At 41.4% G+C, this 12,820-nt stretch overlaps 1 protein-coding gene across 4 annotated transcripts in view; it reads right to left on the bottom strand.

Moving 5' to 3' along the window:
• Positions 1 to 12,820, bottom strand: part of APLP2 (amyloid beta precursor like protein 2) — an 86,685-nt gene that overhangs the window by 37,674 nt on the left and 36,191 nt on the right. The gene's annotated exons all lie outside the window — the stretch shown is intronic.

The following is a 12,820-nucleotide window of genomic DNA, read 5'->3' as shown; positions in this document are numbered from 1 at the left end:
AACTGAGCCAACCAGGTGCCCCTGCTTTCTTTATTTTGAGAGAGAGAGAGCAGGAGTGAGTGACCATGAGCAGGGATTAGACACAGAGAGAGGGAGACAGAGAATCCCAAGCAGGCTCTGCGCTGTTAGCACAGAGCTTGATGTGAGGCTCTAAATCACGAACCATGAGATCGTGACCCGAGCCAAAACCCGAGAGTTGGATGCTTAACCGACTGAGCCATCCAGGTGCCCCAAGATGCTGAGAGGTTTCAAGCACAAAGTTAATACTGTCAGAATGCAGCTGTGATACTTTTTCTGGCTGCAGGATGGCAAAGAAATTTGGAGAAAGAGAAAGAGAGGGAGGGAGACTAGTACCTTGGGCTAAGGCAGTGCAGTGCAGAAACAGATTCAAGGTATCAGACAGCCCGACTGGCAAGCCTTGGTGACAGATTAGCCAGGGAGTCGAGGAAGATGTCAAGCATGGCTTCATTACTCAATGAGGGAATGGCATCATTCACAGAAACAGAACACTAAAAGGGATTTCATGAACAATTTTATCTCGTATTAGATAAAACAATCAATGACTCTATAGTCTTCCTTTGTCTTATATCCTCTTTGTGAAAACATCACAGCCATTACCAGCTCACAAATTACAGGTGAGAAATAACTTTAGGCATGATGACAGTTAAGGCTTCTACTAAGTCTCCTGGTGCAGGAAAACCCCAGGGATCCTAGCATCTAAAAATATGCTAATATTGATGGTTGTATCCACAATGCAGTTTTGTGGTCTCCCCTAATGTAAAAGTACTTTCAAAATTAAAAAAAAAAAAAAATTTTTTTAAGTGTTAAAACTTGGCGGATAGGGTTAAGATTGTATGGTCTATCATGTTGCTCTTTTTAAAAAGAGCAATTAACATAAAATGGTTTTCCTATTAACAGAAAGGGTAGCTTTGCCTTTCATAATATATGGAAAATGTGTGCTTTCTAAGCAACTCTCATTTATTTGTGCTGATGGACTACAAAGACATTAATGGCCCTTCCAATCAGGAGACTACATTTGATTTTCAAATACATCATGACCTTTCTCCAGGAAAAGTTTACCATCCTCCATATATTTTGCTTACAAGCTTATTAAAATAAGCCCACTTTCTACCAGTACAGGAGAATGAAACACAAACACTTGTTGGATAGCTAGGAGAACACTAATTTGGGATGAAAATATTGCCAACATCAATCAAAGTTGAAAAAAACACCTCAATTAAATCCAATGAAGAGAACAATTAGCAACTTTATTAAACAGAATTGATTATAGCCCTACTGTGACAAATAATCATTTATTAAAGTACAAGGCAGATCTATATATACCTGCCACATAACTGCATATGAAACTACAGGCTAAGAAGAAGAAAGAATATTTCAGGATAGCTGTGGAAAGGAACACACACTTATTTATAGGCAATACTCTAATGGTATTTTAATTCAAACCAATCACTAAAAGGTGTAAGGATGTATAAGACCAATGTGTTTATTTCTCACAGTGAGTTCAATATGTGTACCAAAATGCCTCTTCTATGGGCCGTTCTTCTTTTTTTAAATTTCTTTTTTTCAACGTTTATTTATTTTTGGGACAGAGAGAGACAGAGCATGAACAGGGGAGGGGCAGAGAGAGAGGGAGACACAGAATCGGAAACAGGCTCCAGGCTCTGAGCCATCAGCCCAGAGCCCGACGCGGGGCTCGAACTCACGGACCGCGAGATCGTGACCTGGCTGAAGTCGGACGCTTAACCGACTGTGCCACCCAGGCGCCCCTGGGCCGTTCTTCTTTTGAGAGCCGTATCTAAGGATTAAGGCTAGAATTTTAGATCACGATATGGAAGAAAATGGGTATGTACACATATAAAAGGGTTAATACAGAGACAAAGGCAAAGAAACCCCAGGGACACTTTTATCTCCCCAAACCAGAGTTTCCCTAAGTTCTTTCCTTCCTACTTCAAAGCCCAGACAGAAAGAAAATTGAGGAAGAATGATAAATATATAAGCAAGAAAGCCAAATCAATAGGTCAAAAGGAAAGTGTTTCCTAAACCTGCTATAATTGAACCACCACAGCTAAATCTAAAAAATGTTGAGCAAGAATTCATAAATTCTCTTTGGCTTTGCATAATTTTTTTTTAAGATTTTATTTTTAAGTAATTTCTGCACCCAGCATGGGGCTCGAACCCACAACCCCAAGGATCAAGCGTCTCCCGCACCACTGACTGACCCCGCCAGGAGCCCCTGGCCTTGTATATTTTAACATTAAAAGCAGCTATTAAACAAACAGGATTTCGGGTGCCATAGAAGTACTGGGGGCAGAGGGCGGGGCATTAACCTCTTAAATTCCACACATGAATTCAGGTAAGAAAGTGTCGATTAGTTACGTAAACTCACCCAAGCCACAGACATGGATTGGTCAAAACTGTGCAGGCAGCCATTTATCAGCACCAAAGATTATGTTCCACATGTTACTCATTATGGTTGTTGGCTAAAAGACCACAAGAGTTCCAACTGTATAAATGTTCAGTTTATGGGTCAACCACTAAGGTCAATACATCAGTGATGAGTGCATTTGATCTTTGTGCTGAGATGGTCAGCACTGCCTTCCCTAAAGAGAATCTAAAATACCAGAGGTTAAAGCAACAGGAAGAGGCCTAAGCAGCAGCAGCCCCTCACATCAGTTACCACCAAGAAAAAGGAGAGTAACTGGAATCATTCCAGACAACTAATATGCTGCAGTGATTCACTTTTGAGTTCAGAAAGATTAATCCTTGTGGTCATAAGAGACTCTCAAGAAGGTATCATCTGAAATATAAAAAGCCTCTGTGGACCATGTCTAGGAATCAACTAATCAAACATACCCCAACCTTACCTAGGGCATAATAGGATCGGGGTTTTTTCTGTGATGTTTCTACTTCTTTCCTTTGAAAATGCTCTTATTTAATGCACTTCCATTTTCTTAAGCACACACTGTGTCTGGATCCATTACATCAATGTATAAATCAATCTGTTTCCTAATCTAACATGTTACAAATGGGATTTCACTGCCAAGTCAGCACTTCTGATATCCTGTGAACCTGGAATCTTTGACGAAAGAAAATTAATGCCCCACGCTCTGGCACTTAAGCCGGTCTTTGTGATCGGTGCACATTGCAGCACTTTTAAGGCTTTGAAAACAAATTGCATCAAATGTTTCCCTAGCCCAGTGCTTCCATTTTACTTAATAATTCATTCTTAATAAGAAATTCCATTTTATTAATTTGGCTCAGGGAAAAGAGTTTAGCTATCCAAGGACAGAAATTCAACTTGGTAAAAAGTGCTTCTAGTAACTTGGTTGAAAATCTGAAATGGCTTAAAGCAATAATATAAGTACATCTAAATCTGAGCCTAACTTCACTGAGGGCCTTTAAACATCATCTCAAAGATACAACTCCTGGGCCCACCTAAGCCCCACCTCCCTTCAACAAAGGGGCTCAGGACCAATGCAGCACCCAGTCCAAAGTGAAATCTAAACCCATTATTTCCTTCCTCACTGAAACTCTTGCCCCAGAATCTAATTTGGCTCCAGGGTTTGGGGAAAGCGCCTGCTGTGGAGGGAGCATCATCTAAAGAGGACAGTTTTATCCTCTTACTGAGTGAATCATGTTTCCTTGGATAGGAAGGTGCTGCGTTACAGCCAGGCAAGCGTTCCAGCCCCACCCCAGGAAGGCAAGGTAACCCAGTTCTACCCTAGTGCTCACCAATACTCAACAGAGCACACCTTCGTAGCATCCAGTTACCACCTGCATGTTACAGACATCAAAAGGCACATCACTCATAATCAAAGACATTCCATTTGTAAAGAGAGAGTCAGTAAAATGACAATCTCTTCATGGATGCCAAGATCCTATATAACATATTCATTCTTGTCCAAGTCTGCATGGCATTTCATGATTCATAAATTAAAATGACAAATCTGGGGGCATCTGGGTGGCCTCAATCAGTTAAGCCTCCGACTTCAGCTCAGGTCATGATCTCACGGTTTGTGGGTTCGAGCCCCATGTCAGGCTCTGGCTGACAGCTCAGAGTCTGCTTTGGATTCTGTGTCTCCCTCTCTCTGCCCCTCCCCTGCTCATGCTCTGTCTCTGCCTCTCTCTCAAAATAAATATACATTAAAAAAAATTTTAAATGACAAGTCTGTGTCCACAAATCTGCACCTAAGATTTACTTAACTGAACAAAGTATAAAAAATCCATAGTTTCAGGTACCTCTCCAATGTAGTTATTAACTATGAAAGGGAAGACAAATTACTGCACAGTGGACACACTGACACTACCCTCACCAGCAGTAAGCCACGTAAGAGAAGCCACAAGGAAAGGTAAGTAAAGCTGAGGGACTCTTACATTTTAAAAGACTAAGGAGAAATGACAAGTAAATGCAGCATGGGAGCCAAGACAGAATCCTGGGGCAGGAAAAGAATATTAGTGAGAAAAGTGGAGCAAATATTTGAATAAGGTCTGAGTCAGTTAATAATTGTGTACCAACGTTAATCTCCCAGTTTTCACAACTGCACCACGGTTATGTCAGATGTTAAGATTAAAGGAAGTCCAGAAAGGGTATAGGGGAACTCTGTAGTATTTTTGCAACTTTTTATTTTATTAAAAAAAAATTTTTTTTTTTTTAATTTTTGAGAGAGGCAGAGTGTGAGTGGGGGAGGGGCAGAGAGAGGAGGAGACACAGAAGCAGAAGCAGGCTCCAGGCTGTCAGCACAGAGCCCAACACAGGGCTCGAACTCACGAACTGCAAGAGCATGACATGGGCCTAAATCAGACACTTAGCCGACTGAGCCACCCAGGCACCCCCACAACTTTTTAAAAACCACTAAAGTAGGTTGAAAATAAACTGAGCCTGGGTGGCTCAGTCGGTTAAGCATCTGACTCTTGATTTTGGTTCAGGTCGTGATCTCACAGTCATGACATGGAGCCCCCGCCCCACTGCTTAAGATTCTCTCTCTCTCTCTCTCTCTCTCTCTCTCTCTCTCTCTCCTTCTCCCTCTGCCCTTCCCCTGCTCACACATACACATGCACTCTCTCCCAATCAATCAATCAATAAAGGGGTTTGGGTTTTTAAAATCCTGTTCACCACTAGCCTGAATTTTGATTGTGATTGTATGGTTTCAATTGGTAACAAAGAGAAGACACACTTTTAGGTAGGGTTACTAGTAAGTATAATCAGAGCAGGCCCAATACCTGAAAAACAAACCATTCTGAACACACAAGTAGAAAATGTAGAAAACGCTAATGTAGAAAAACACTATGTGTACAGATACTAAATTCTCTCCGATGGGAGGACTACTACGATTCTGCCCAGAGCCTAACAAGTAAAAGAGTCCACTTTTGTTACTGTCAAAAGGGTGACTGGAGTTTGAAGCCTTTAAGGTACCTTTATCAGCAGTAAAAAAGTGAAGGTTTCAATTTAAAAAATGCCAAGCTTCAAACATTTCAACCCACTATTTTTTTTTTTCAACGTTTATTTATTTTTGGGACAGAGAGGGACAGAGCATGAACGGGGGAGGGGCAGAGAGAGAGGGAGACACAGAATCGGAAACAGGCTCCAGGCTCCGAGCCATCAGCCCAGAGCCTGATGCGGGGCTCGAACTCACGGACCGTGAGATCGTGACCTGGCTGAAGTCGGACGCTTAACCGACTGCGCCACCCAGGCGCCCCAACCCACTATTTAATAAAATAGCAGGAAAAAATATAGCAGGATTCTTGTTAAGCATTTTCCAGTTTTAGCAGCAAACTGAGAAAACCTGTTCTTAAAAGTGACAGTTTGTATTACACCAACTGAAAATCCTTGGCCTTTTTTTTTTTTTTTAACATTTGAACTTAATTCTGATTAGAAACTGGTGAATTAGGTTTAGGGGGAAAACGCCAAATGCAAAAAGCCATTATTCCTCCACTGTCATATGCCAACTGTTAGGTATTATTTCCACAGGCAGTAATTTATACAAATAATCTCTGCTTTATTAGAGCTCTAAATATTAAAGTATAAATGAAGTATCATTTCCAAAATTAAAAATGGTTTAGACTGTCTCCAAGGCTTTTTATAGGAACACAGTAATTTGTTCATCTGGATTACACTGGTAAGGATCCAAGTCCCAAGATTTAAGAGAGGTCTATCTGTTATTTGTCTCCAAGATGAGAGCCAAGAGTCTTCTATAAAGGAAGTTATTGAAAAATACATAAATACATAATAATTTTATGTAAATGAAAAAAAAAAGCGGAATGGTGTTTTTGGATCTAAAATTCTCAAGTGGACAGGTTCTTTACTGGTTCCTGTGTTTCTTTTCAATTGCCCGTAATAGCAACTCCAAGAAACTGACTTTAGCAGGTATGGAGACCTGCCGTGATCAACCATTAGTCCTCTGCTCATTCCACTCCTGACCTCAGAGGAAGTGTGAGATGGTGGCCAAGAAGCAAGGACTCTAAGACAACCGATCGTGACAGAGTTTCAGTCCCATCACTGACTAGCTACGCTGCCTTTGGCAAGTCAACTAACCTCTCTGGACCTCAGTTTCCTCATCTATAAAATGATGATAATAGTAACTACATTACCATAGTGTTGTCTTGAGGTTCAAAGGAGTTAACCTGTGTAAAGTGCTTTGAAATAGACTTGTTCTATAGAAAAGAGTTCCTCAAATGCTGATGGTCATTGTTATCAGGCTTTAAATTTCTTTTTTTGTAAAACAGAGCTCCTAACATACCTCTGCCTCCGGGGCCTGTTGTGGGGATTCACACGGAAGCACAAAGCACAGCACCTGCCACAGAGCAGCACTCACATGTTAGCAGCACTGTCACTGGCAGATTCATTTCTCTCTGGTTGCAATCACAGAACTGGGGCCTAAATTATGAGTGCACAGGGAAGAACCCATGAAATCTCCATGGGACTAGTCATCCTCCCAAATCCAGGATGGCAGGAAATGGGTTTAAAAGACCACATGTTCCTTCTTTACCTATTAAATCCGGACATACTTCAAGTCGGCTGCGTTAATACTCCACATTTTCTTTTGTGGGAATTCAGTCACCACAGGCTTACATGAACAATTTAATACCGCCCTACCATGTAAAAGAAAATCACCGGGAGTTGCTGGCTTCCTGGCCCCAGGCCAGCTTCCGGCTGGCACGGAAGCTAGGTCAAGATGAATCTGCAGTTACTACTCAGTCACTACTGCAGTGATCAAAAGCACTATGTAAGTCATTTCTCTAGATGTGTTTTCTGAAGGGAAAGATATTCCCTCAACTTACTAGCTATGCAACCTTATGGACATTCGTTTTCGCTTTTGTGCAACATAAATATGGCACTACCCAAATTTTAGGTATTCTAATAAACGACACCCACAATATTAACTTTGGACTTTGGTTTACAGTTCACACTACAACAGGCAGAACTCTACTTTCTGCCAACTCCTGATGCCTAAGGAAAAAGGCTTCAAAACAAAGACTGCTTCCTCACTGAATCGGAATCTGCAGGATTCGGAAGCCAGGCAGCAATCTGTCATACTCTGAAGGCATGCTAACTGCAGAGGCCAGAAAGCCAGGAGGCTTGAGTATTAATGTAAGATGATCTAAATGGTGTGAACTTGAGCTTAACCTTTGAACTCACTGGCCAGTACTACTTAGTTATTTATTGAGTGTGCTACATAAATAGTGGATGCAGGGTTAGGGGGAATGTATAGGAATGTATTTCCTAAACCTAAAGAGTGAAATGATTTCAAGTAACAGATGCCCAAAGTAATGCTGATTAAATATTAATAATTAATATGTGCAAGGGGAACCTGGGTGACTCAGTCGGTTAAGCGTCCAACTTCGGCTCAGGTCATGATCTTGCGGTTTGTGACTTTCAGCCCTATGTCAGGCTATGTGCTAACAGCTCAGAGCCTGGAGCCTGCTTTGGATTCTGTGTTTCTCTCTCTCTCTGCCCCTCCCCAGCTCGCACTCTGTCTCTCTCAAAAAATAAACATTAAAAAATAATAATAATATGGGGTGACTGGGTGGCTCAGTTAGTTAAGTGGCTGACTTCAGTCATCAGGTCATGATCTCGAGGTTTGTGGGTTCGAGACCCACGTCAGGTTCTGTGCTGACAGCTTGGAGCCTGGAGCCTGCTTCTCTCTCTCTCAAAAATAAACATTAACAATAATATGTTCATGCTAAATCATTCTTACTGATTCACAGATGACAGAAATAATACAAAAATAAACAAAGAAAAAATACAAATGATTGGAGTAAGGAGTATTCTGTGGGGTATCCAAGCACAAAGCTGACAATTTTCTCAGAAACAATAAGCATGCTCCTTGCTTCTGGCTGATCAGATAATATTCTGGCTCTATAATATTTTATTTCAAGTGCATCAGGTCATAATCATTAAAAATTAGGCACTATTTCAACATTTTTTCAAATGTCTCATGTCCTTAATGCAATAAACTGAATGTAATAAACTGAATATTGTATTATTCAGATAGGTTCTATTTCACTAAAATATATACACAACTTAATGATTTTACCAAGGTAAAGTTGGGAAACTACCCACATGCCAGCTTTAGCTGAAACACTGACTTTCACATGTTACAACTGCAAACATGAATAGCTAATGCAGAGATCTGAAACTGATTCCATCATCTCTTTTCCTTTCATATACCCAGGAAAAGAAAAGAAAAGAAATCCATGCAGCTGAAAACATTCATGTTCTAATACACAGAATGGTTTTTACTAGAGTTTTTAAAATAGCGGTTCCCTAACACTCATTGGGGGAGGCTAATGAGGTCTAATGCAGGTTTTCAGTGGTCTGAAAAATAAGACGGGTCTGGTGTGTGTGCACATGAATGTATAAAGGTATGGAATTGCTAACTGTGCTCTCTTGACGAAAGAGTGCTCTGAATTCTCAGATTATCTTTTTATCTTTTGCTTTAAAATGTTTTTCATAAAATGATACCAATAGTAAATTTATAGTCTGGTTTTTTAAATATTCATTCTGTAATATTAAGAATTGATGGCCTTATCTAAAAATGTCTTAGTTTTTTTACTTTTCAATGAAAACCAAAGGCTTGGTTCTTTATTTCTGAGATTGTGATGTTCAAAGTCAAGAAAAGGCAGAAATTCTTAGGTGAATAACTCATACCTGTTTGTAACTAGAAAACTGGACAATATGCCATAATGACTTTTACAGGGCAGAGAGAGAGGAAATTCACATTTCAAAATACAAACAGCAGTTTCTATATGCTATTCTGCTAAACATTTTACTATGTTTACTAGGTGCAAGCAATATTCAGATACCAATCGTGATCTAGCAAATTAATTTCTAATGTTCATTAAAACAACTCTGAAAATAACAAAAATATGGAAAATCTCCACCCTCCCCAAGTTCAAAGCAAGTCAAAAAGACATCTTTCCTATGATTTATGTAGCATTTAAATTTAAAAGTAAATACAGACTGTATTATCAGCTCACACCAGATCTGCTTGCAGACAATGATTCTTCCTGTCTGGGACCCGTGCCCATGCGCATTATTGTAATTATCAGCAATTTGAAAAAAATAAAGTAATAAAGCTAGTATGAGCTGTTAGTCGGTATGTTTGCTGCTTGCTGCCTCAACCATTAATTAGCCTTCCTGGGTTTGAGCCACCGAACTACTAAATAAATGCATAAAGGAGAAAGGAAATGCTACACGCAACTAAAAAGAATGAATAAAAAGGATGTAAATGTGGACGTGAACACACATGAGCACGAACGCACCCCTACAATGGAAGTATGACGTCACTTTGTGCTGTGGTGGGCCTCTGGGGAGCTGTGTCCATGCTTGCCCTCCCTGGTCCGCTTTCCCCACAGCATTCTGAATCATCTCAGGTCAGAACACACCAATCACTCCTCTGTTCCAGGAGACTCCAACTCTCCCATACAACCTCTACCTCACTCCATCGCCCAGCCTCAGGCTCAGCACCACCCTTCCCGTCTGTGTGTCTGTACACAAGCCAGGGTCTTTCCAGCCTCAGTCCTCCACCTAGTACTCCCTCCCTGTTCTTCCCTGAGCAGGAGCATTCTCAACGGTCAAGACCCCCCTCACATGTGCATCTTCTGTGGGTCCTTCCTGAGGACAATCCCCAACTGGTGTTTCATTTCCCCCTCAAGCAATCTGAAGCTACTTTGCTGGTTCACCTGCATGGTCCACCTCTCTCCGTTACAACAGGAGTTTCTCAAAAGGAGAGGCCTCTCACATGGCTTTCTAACCACTGATCTGGAAGCAGGACCTGGAAGGCAGTAAGTAGTCATTTACAGCCAAGTGAGTGAATGTCTGACTCTAAAGTCTGTACTTTTGGTTTTTTCTAAGACATTTAAACTAATATTAATTAGCAGATATCATTCAGCAACTCCTAAATGATTAACACTGTACAAGTCTCAAGGCACCTGGGTGGCTCAGTCAGCTGAGCATCAGGATTTCAGCTCAGGCCATGATTTCACAGTTCGTGAGTTCGAGCCCCACATCGGGCTCACTGCTGTCAGCGCAGAGCCCACTTCAGATCCTCTGCTCCCCACCTCTCTCTGCCTCTCCCCCACTCGTGCTCACATGTCTTTCTCAAAAAGAGAAATGAAACATTTTTAAAAAAAACACTGTACAGGGGCACCTGGGTGGCTCAGTCGGTTAAACGTCCGACTTCAGCTCAGGTCACGATCTCACGGTACGTGAGTTCAAGCCCCGCCTCAGGCTCTGGGTTGATGGCTCAGAGCCTGGAGCCTGCTTCCGATTCTATGTCTCCCTCTCTCTCTGCCCCTCCCCCATTCATGCCCTGTCTCTGTCTCTGTCTCAAAAATAAACGTTAAAAAAAATTAAAAAAACAAAACAAAACACTGTACAAGTTTCAATGAAGCAGAGCTATAACGAATGACAAATTAAATGAAAAAAAAAAAAAGAAACTTACGCAGTATAACAAGTTTCATTTTTTTCCCCCAAAGTAAGTTCTATGTGCAATGTGGGGCTTGAATTTATAACCCTGAGATCAGGATTCCTATGCTCTACTGACTAAGCCAGCCAGGCACCCCAACAAGTTTCCATTTTTAAAAAAATGTTTGCCAAGTGCGAGTGCGTCCATGTACACAGTGTAACAAGCCACACAACACAGGCTTGTACTAGAACAGCAGTGCCTCCGCCCCGACGAGCCCAGGCTGCTGAGAGGCAACGCTTCTAGCCTTTTCTCTGCTATTTACCTCCACGCTGCTGAACAGCATAGTTTATTTATTTCTGTATCCTTTTCAGTCCAGACATGATCTAGTAACTCCCTAGGAAAAAACAGTTTCACTCAGAAACCACCATACCCTATGTTCATCCACTCACTTCCCCTTGCCCTGTTGGTCAAACCAATACTCCCATTTACATTATTATACTGTTAAAATGTACTCTGATTACAACTTCTTTGTTAAGCATCTATTTTCCCCCTTAGAGTTAGGGACTGCATCTTTCCTTTTACTGGTGTGGTTTCACATGTACTGACCACTCACTCTCCGAGATTGTCAAAAAGGTCTGCAAAGCTCCCTCAGTACAGCCTGATGCACGAGGTAATCCAATAGTTTCGATTTCTTCTTCTTTTGTTTTTTTTTAAATTTTAAAAGTTTATTTGTTTTTGAGAGAGAGAGTGAACCTGCACACACACAAGTAGGAGAGGGGTAGAGAGTGAGAGGGAGAGAGAATACCAAGCAGGCTCTGCATGACCAGTGCAGAGCCTGATGCAGGGCTTGAACCAACGAACCATGAGATCATGACTTAAGCCAAAGTAAGTCACTTGATGGACCTAGCCACCCAGGCTCCCCTCGATTCTTTCTTTTCTTTCTTTCTTCCTTCCTTCCTTTTATTTCTTTCTTTTAGTGTCTGATTTTGAGAGAGAGAGAGACAGAGAAAGAGAGACAGAGCATGGGTGGGAGATGGGCAGAGAGAGAGAGACACACAGAATGCAAAGCAGGCTCCAGGCTACACAACAGAGCCCAGCACAGGGCTTGAACTCATGAGTCATGAGATCATGACCTGAGCGGAAATCGGACTCTCAACTGAGCCACCCAGGCACCCCTCAATTCCTTCTTTCTTGAAGACAGGACTCCCTCAGGCCTGCCATTTCTCCCGCTTCATCTACAGGGACTATTCTCTAGACCTGGACACAGCAGACACAGCTGCCATTCCTGGGACTTTGATGACAAATTCCTTCCACCTTCCTCCTATTACCTGACTCAGTACTTTCCTCTGTCTTGACCTACTGCCTACTTTAGTTTAGACAGCTTCCCAAGAAAGGGTATGCACACACATTATCACTGATTTGGATGAGACCTAAAATGTAAGCTGGACACAATTTTTCCTTAGAATTTAAGGTGTGGAGCTACTGTCTTCTAGCTTCTAGCATTGCTGCTGATAAATATAAGACAAATTTGATTCCTAATCTTTTGTGCAGGTCTGCTTCTTTCTATATGAAAGTAAGTTCTAAGACTCCTCCCAATTTTTGGTATTGTGACATTTAAACATAATGTGCCTTGGTGTGGGTTTCTGTCCCTGAACTGAGGTTTTGATGGGCCAGGTCAACCTGGACACACTGAGTCCTACATGTCTCCTCATTCACTTTCTGAAATTCTTATTACTTGCATCTTTGACCTTCTATATTAATCCCCTGCTTTCCCTATTGTTTCCTTTCCAGTTTCTTATTCTTCCTCTGAAAGATTCCTATTCAATTTTTTTTAGTGTTTACTTTTGAGAGAGAAACAGTGTGAGCAGGGGAGGGGCAGAAAGAGAAGACGA

Source organism: Lynx rufus, unplaced genomic scaffold (assembly GCF_022079265.1).
Source record: "Lynx rufus isolate CCGP_SWC_20201006 ecotype Redwood Valley unplaced genomic scaffold, mLynRuf1.p SCAF_9, whole genome shotgun sequence".
NCBI lineage: Eukaryota > Metazoa > Chordata > Mammalia > Carnivora > Felidae > Lynx > Lynx rufus.
The sequence above is the reverse complement of the archived record's forward strand: the minus strand, read 5'-3'. Positions and strand labels throughout refer to the sequence as shown.